Source organism: Malus sylvestris, chromosome 1, assembly GCF_916048215.2.
Source record: "Malus sylvestris chromosome 1, drMalSylv7.2, whole genome shotgun sequence".
NCBI lineage: Eukaryota > Viridiplantae > Streptophyta > Magnoliopsida > Rosales > Rosaceae > Malus > Malus sylvestris.
In genome coordinates this window covers 28,951,582-28,957,581 of record NC_062260.1, presented here as the reverse complement: position 1 = coordinate 28,957,581, position 6,000 = coordinate 28,951,582, and the positions used below count along the sequence as shown (strand labels likewise).

Below are 6,000 nucleotides of genomic sequence, written 5' to 3'. Positions count from 1 at the left end.
CCAACGCCTATTTGCTAGAACCCGCCAAGTTGAATCATTGGCTGCTGAAGTGATGAGTCTCAAACAGGAGATTAGAGGGCTCAAGCATGAGAATAAGCAGTTGCACCGGCTCGCCCATGACTATGCTACAAACATGAAGAGGAAGCTTGACCAGATGAAGGAATCTGATGGTAAGGTTTTACTTGATCATCAGCGGTTTGTGGGTTTGTTCCAAAGGCATTTATTGCCTTCGTCCTCTGGGGCTGTACCTGGTAATGAAGCTTCAAATGATGAACCTCCAATGCCTCCTCCTTCTGGGGTTTTGTCAAGTACTGAGGCTCCGGATAACCACCCTCCGGTGCTTTCTCTTTCTGGGGCTCTACCGACTGCTGAGACTTCCCCTAAGCAACCTTTGTGAAGGCTCCCTTTTGTTTGTTTATTTTGACTCATGTATATGTACATATTTGTGGCTTATCGAAAATATTAATAAATAAGCTTTGCTTCATTTCAACATATTGTGTTAAATACACCAAAGCCTTCTTCATAAAGTTCTTTGAATTTTTGCTTTTGTTGAAACCTGTATTGTTGAAGCTTTGTGAGTGAAGCATGTAGTTTGAGGTAGTGTTCCCTTAATTTCCCGAGTGAGGAAAACTTCTCGGTTGGAGACTTGAAAAATCCAAGTCACTGAGTGGTTGTGAGACTGCCGAGTATCAAGGTGCAGTAGCATATGGTGGGAGTCCCCCAAGTCTTCAGGCGAAGAGAGTTGCCGAATGAGGTGTCTAGCTAGTAGTCAATGTCATGAGTAGGAAAACTTCACTTGTTTCTTTTCGAAGTGGTAACCCAGGGCTCCTTCTTCATATATTGTTTTTTTGTTATGAAGATGTGTTAGGCCCAAAGAAGTGAAGGCCTAGGCCCTTTTTTTTTTTTTTTTTTTTTTTTTTTTTTTGCTCCCTCCCTTTTTCTTTGGAATGTTTGTACAGATATCTATAATGTGGCCTTTGTCATGATTTTGGAGGATGGGTGTATTCGAATCCAATGAGGGGTAGGGTATGACTCATTATCATGTGCCATGATTTTGCCTTCCTTTAGCTTTTCTTTTGCTTTGCTTTACCATTTTTGCTTTCCTTTAGTCTGCCTTTAGCTTTTCTTCAATATAACACCATTTTCTGTGGCTCAGATCGCAAAACCATCTTCATGAAAGTTGTTCCTTAGCTCGTGAACTACAACATATCCGAATTGGAGATCCATCGGAGCAGTACAACTCCAGAAATTCAGGTATGATGAGTGATTGTTCGTCATTTGTATATCAACGCGTCAGACTTGTTGTGAGCTTCAAAAACTCCATTTTCTCTTGCTCAGATCAACATACTTTCTTCATCGAAGTTGTTCCTTAACTTGTGAACTACAACATATCCAAAATTGAGATCCCTCGGAGCTGTATAACTCAAGAAATTCAGGTATGATGAATGACTGGTTATTATTTTTCTGTCAACCCGTCAGATTTGTTGTGAGCTTCGAAACTCCATTTTCTATTGTTCAGATCAGCATGCTTTCTTCATTGAAGTTGTTCCTCATCGTCTCTTGCATAACATATCAAAAATTCAGAATGAACTAATGGTGAAATATTTCCAGATCTTCGAAACATCACAGCAGCTTCGAAATCTGCAAGAATCCGACTGTCATGTTTGGAGCTTCAACACTTTAATTTCCGTCGCTCAAACAGAAATGGTTCCTTCTTGAAAGTTGTTCATATGCTCAAAAACTATAGGGTGTCCAAAATTCAGCTCCATTGGAGAAGAGCAGAGGTTGCAGAAATTTGATAGATGAAAGGAGGCGGAAGAGGGAGAGAGAGAAAAAGTCTCTTGGGTTGGATTTCTATTTTGGGGCAGATTCCAATTTTTGTAGCACCTTCATTATTGATGAATTGCTTGTACTTTTGTCCATTAAGAAACCTGGGACTTTGGCTTGTTGTTGGATCTATTATAATATGTTTGGGAACATATATAAGTGAATAAATAAGAAGGAAGATTTTGGGCCCTTGTGGGTGTAAAACAAAAAATGTTTATGTTTACCCAAGTGTTTTTGTACAAGTTCAAGGGCATCTTGGGTTTTGTGAACAAAATTTGTTTATTTGGAGCAAGGTTTTGTGTTGAAGCTTTGTAGGTGAAGCTTTGGTGTTGAAGCTTTCTAGGTGAAGCTTTGATGGTGAAGCTTTGTAGATGAAGCTTTGTAGATGAAGCTTTCTAGGTGAAGCTTTGATGGTGAAGCTTTGATGGTGAAAGTATGTAGAGGGAGCTTTCTAGGTGAAGCTTTTTTTAGGTGAAGCTTTGTAGGTGAAGCTTTTTTAAGTGAAGCTTTTCGGGTGAAGTTTTTTGGGTGAAGCTTTGTGGGTGAAGCTTTTTAGGTGAAGCTTTGTGGGTGAAGCTTTTTTAGGTGAAGCTTTTTGGGTGAAGCTTTTTGGAGGTGAAGTTTTTTTTTGGGTGAAGCTTTTTTAGGTGAAGCTTTTTGGGTGAAACTTTTTGGATGAAGCTTTTTGGGTGAAGTTTTGGAGGTGAAGCTTTTCGGGTGAAGCTTTTTGGATGAAGCTGTTTTTTTTTTTTTTTTTTTTTTTTTTTTGGCGCTTGACACGGTCTTCATTTGCTTGTTTTGTAGTGACTGTGGAAGACGGATTGCTTTCTGATTGAGAAGGGTTCCGGCATCGCTTTGCACCATCTTCATGTGGGTAATATAGGAACTTCCTTATGTTTTGATCATGCATGTAGTGATAGAATTTGTTTCTTCTTATTGTAGATGTCAGAGCCTGGAAGTTCTAGTGATGAGGGCTCTTCTAGCTTTAGCTCTAAGTCTGAGTCTGCAATGTCGGAGTCTTCAGGGTCTTTGTTAGAGTCCTGTACTAGAGAAACATTGGATGATCTTCCCAACCGTCAAACTTTAGCTATTGCTAGTTCTTCCTCCATGGCGTTGGGTGAGGGGGTTGTTTTTGATGCCATACCCATAGTTCGCTCTGAGTTCACAGCAGACCATCTAAAGAATAACTTGTTAGATAATGAGAAGCAGGTTGAGGCGCTAAGGCAGTCATGTAATATCCCTCGTAGTGTAGGGATACGTTTAGTACATGATGAAGAATGGCCTTCTGAGCCTCCCCAGGGTCATGTTATGTTCTACACCCAGATATTACTGACTTTAGGGGTGAGACTACCTTTACATCCGTGGTTGCAAAAGATGTTATCTTTGATCGGATATGCACCTGGGCAACTCAATCCTGGTTTCTGGGATACTTTGATTGGATTTTATATCATTTGGATGGAGTGTGGGTTGTGTGAGCCTTCCTTCCATCAGTGGCGTTACTGTTACAAGATGCGCCCAGCAAAATCATGCACTGGTTATGCCGAGTGTGCATGTCGGAGTGAGAGAGAGCGTATTGTGTATGGTAAGAAAAAGGCATACTACACATGGAAAAACCGTTGGTGCTTTCTGTATAATGATTGGGAGTATGATAAGGGTGTCACGCCTGAGCGACATGTGCTTACTCACTTCCAGACTGTAGGTTGTAACGTATCAACCGTTCGTACTATTTGCTATTTGTTGTGGTCTTTTCTTGCTTCTAACACTTTGCTTCATGTAGTGACGCGGGGCACCATCAAACTGTTTGGGCAGGAGCTATCTGACATAGAGAAGGTGTTGAGGGTGCCCAAAGAGGATAGACACTTAAGCAAGCTACGACCCTTATTTCGTAGGTACGGTTTCCAACCCTTAGTTTCCGAGAGCCAGGGACGATCGAGTAAGTTGTATCTTTCATGTAAACTTTGCTCTTTTCCTTACTTTATTTGGAAAGTTGTATTTCTTATTTTGATTTTCCTTATGCAGTGGAGAAGGTAAGCAAGAAAACAGGGACTAGCACCAATAAAAGGAAAGCACCAGTGTTAGTTCCTTCGGAAGACATCCTACCGCATAAGAAAATTCATAAGTTCCGAGGGGAACCATCCGTTAGACCTAAGTCCCAAGATGGGGTCCTTAAGGGGCCTGCCTTTAGGAAGACTGGAGTCGAGGCCGTTGAAAATGCTGCTGCCGTAGTTGCAGGAGAAGGGAGCCGATTGTTGCCTCCTCCTCTTACTATGGAGCACACTGTCCAGGAAAGTGATCCTGGTTCCCGCCATGAGGGGAAAGGCAAGGAAAGAGCTGGCAGTGTCCCGTGGAAGGACTTGAGGGTTGCCACGCGGCCAAAGGATTTTGGGGATATCAACAATTGCTTGGCAGGGCGTCGATTCGCCTTCGATGAGCTCGGAGAGCCCTTAGCTAAGGATGAATCGGATTGCGACCGGATGTTGAAGCTGTCTTCATATGTGAGTGTTACTTTGTCATTTCCTTACTTTTTCCTCTTTATTATCATTATTTAGGTAGTGACGATCGTCTTGCCATGCAGGTCATGGCCGAGTATCACGACAGACTGCAAGAGGTTGAGCGGTACAAGGCAAAACTGAAGGAGAATAAGCAGCTTGTGGACGGGGCCCGAAGGAATAAGGGACTTTTGACTCAGGCTCTCCAACTGAAGGACGAAACCATGGAGAGCTTGAAAAGGCGAAATGGTGAGAACCTAAGGCTTAAGAAATTGCTTGAGGCAACTAAAAAACAGTTGGAGGTGGCTACCTTGGAGGTATCCAAGGTTAGGGGAGAATTGGATGGTGCCTTAGTTGAGATTTTTGAACTGGAGAAGAGCATTCCAACTGAAAGGGAGGCTGCTGTGCAAGAATACTTAAGTTCTTCGACCTTTCATCTTGCTATTAAACCCTACTGTGCTCAAGAAGCTCGCTTTGAAAAAAGGAAATGGATGGCCGTCCTTGATCGTTATGATGATGGGAGCATTCTTCGAAAATACCACGAAGATATAGATGAGCATCATCGAAAGGGCGAGACATTTGTCCTTGCTGTTGATCCTAGCAGCGAAGATGAGTCTGATAATAAAGGTAGTGCTGATGCACAGACTCAGCATGGTGAAGAGGATCTTGGGGATGCAGAGGATGATGGTAGGACGCGGAGTGATACTGCCAGGGGTTCGGCTTCAGATAAGAATGAATAGCAGTGTCTTTACTATCTGCATGTATTCTGGATGTAGTAGTCTGATGTGTGTATAACATGTGCCCATGTTATAAGCTTAAGAGTTTTGGATTTTAGGTGTTTATGAGTGTTTGCACTATTATTAATGCATGTTTGGCTATGTATGAATAGATCTATTGTTTGGATATAAGCCATTGTTTGGTTGTTCCTTTCTTTGTATAGTCTTGTCGACACATACTTAGATTTTGTTTCGTGTTGGATATATCTGCTTTGAGGTTTCAACACTTGAGTGTTCCATTGCTAGGAATGTAAAAGAGTGAGGGCTGAGTTGGCTAAATTACCTCTTTATTGAATTCATTGCCAAATGGCCTTCATTACATAGGATGCCGAACGGCTATAGCTCAACACTTGTACATCGTGAGTCTATTTGTAGTAGTACTTCAAGTGATCAGCGTTCCATGGATGGCCAAGGGTCTTGCCATCGGAGCTTCTAAGTGTGTAAGAGCCAGGGCGACTGATGCCAATGACTTCATACGGTCCATCCCAGTTTGGACTAAGTGTGCCTTCACTCGGGACTCTGTCGCAGAGTAATCTTTTCTTTAAGACCCAGTCTCCTATTTTGAAAGAACGAGACTTGACCCTAGAGTCATAATAGTTGGAGATGCGCTGCTTGTAGGCGACATTCCTCAAGTGAGCTTGGTTTCTGTGTTCCTCGACTAAATCCAAGTTGAGGGTGAGTTGTTTGTCATTTTCACTTTGAATGTAGTTCTGGACTCGGAATGTTGCTTGCTCGAGCTCAACAGGGACAACCTCCTCTGTGCCAAAGGCAAGTGAGAATGGAGTTTCTCCTGTTGAAGTCCGATATGAAGTGCGATATGACCAAAGAACTTGGGGTACAAATTCTGGCCAACAGCCTTTAGCTTTGTCCAAGCTGGTTTTCAAAGTGCGCTTGATTATTTTGTTGAT

The 6,000-nt window shown here is 42.3% G+C and overlaps 1 long non-coding RNA gene across 1 annotated transcript; it reads left to right on the top strand.

Annotated features, from left to right (window-relative positions):
- Window positions 1-1,066: 1,066 nt before the first annotated feature.
- On the top strand, window positions 1,067-3,083 carry LOC126624527 (uncharacterized). Its single transcript, XR_007624131.1, has 4 exons — window positions 1,067-1,254; window positions 1,339-1,436; window positions 1,612-2,412; window positions 2,475-3,083. It is a non-coding gene; the product is annotated as an uncharacterized LOC126624527 (long non-coding RNA).
- The last annotated feature ends 2,917 nt before the right edge of the window (window positions 3,084-6,000 follow it).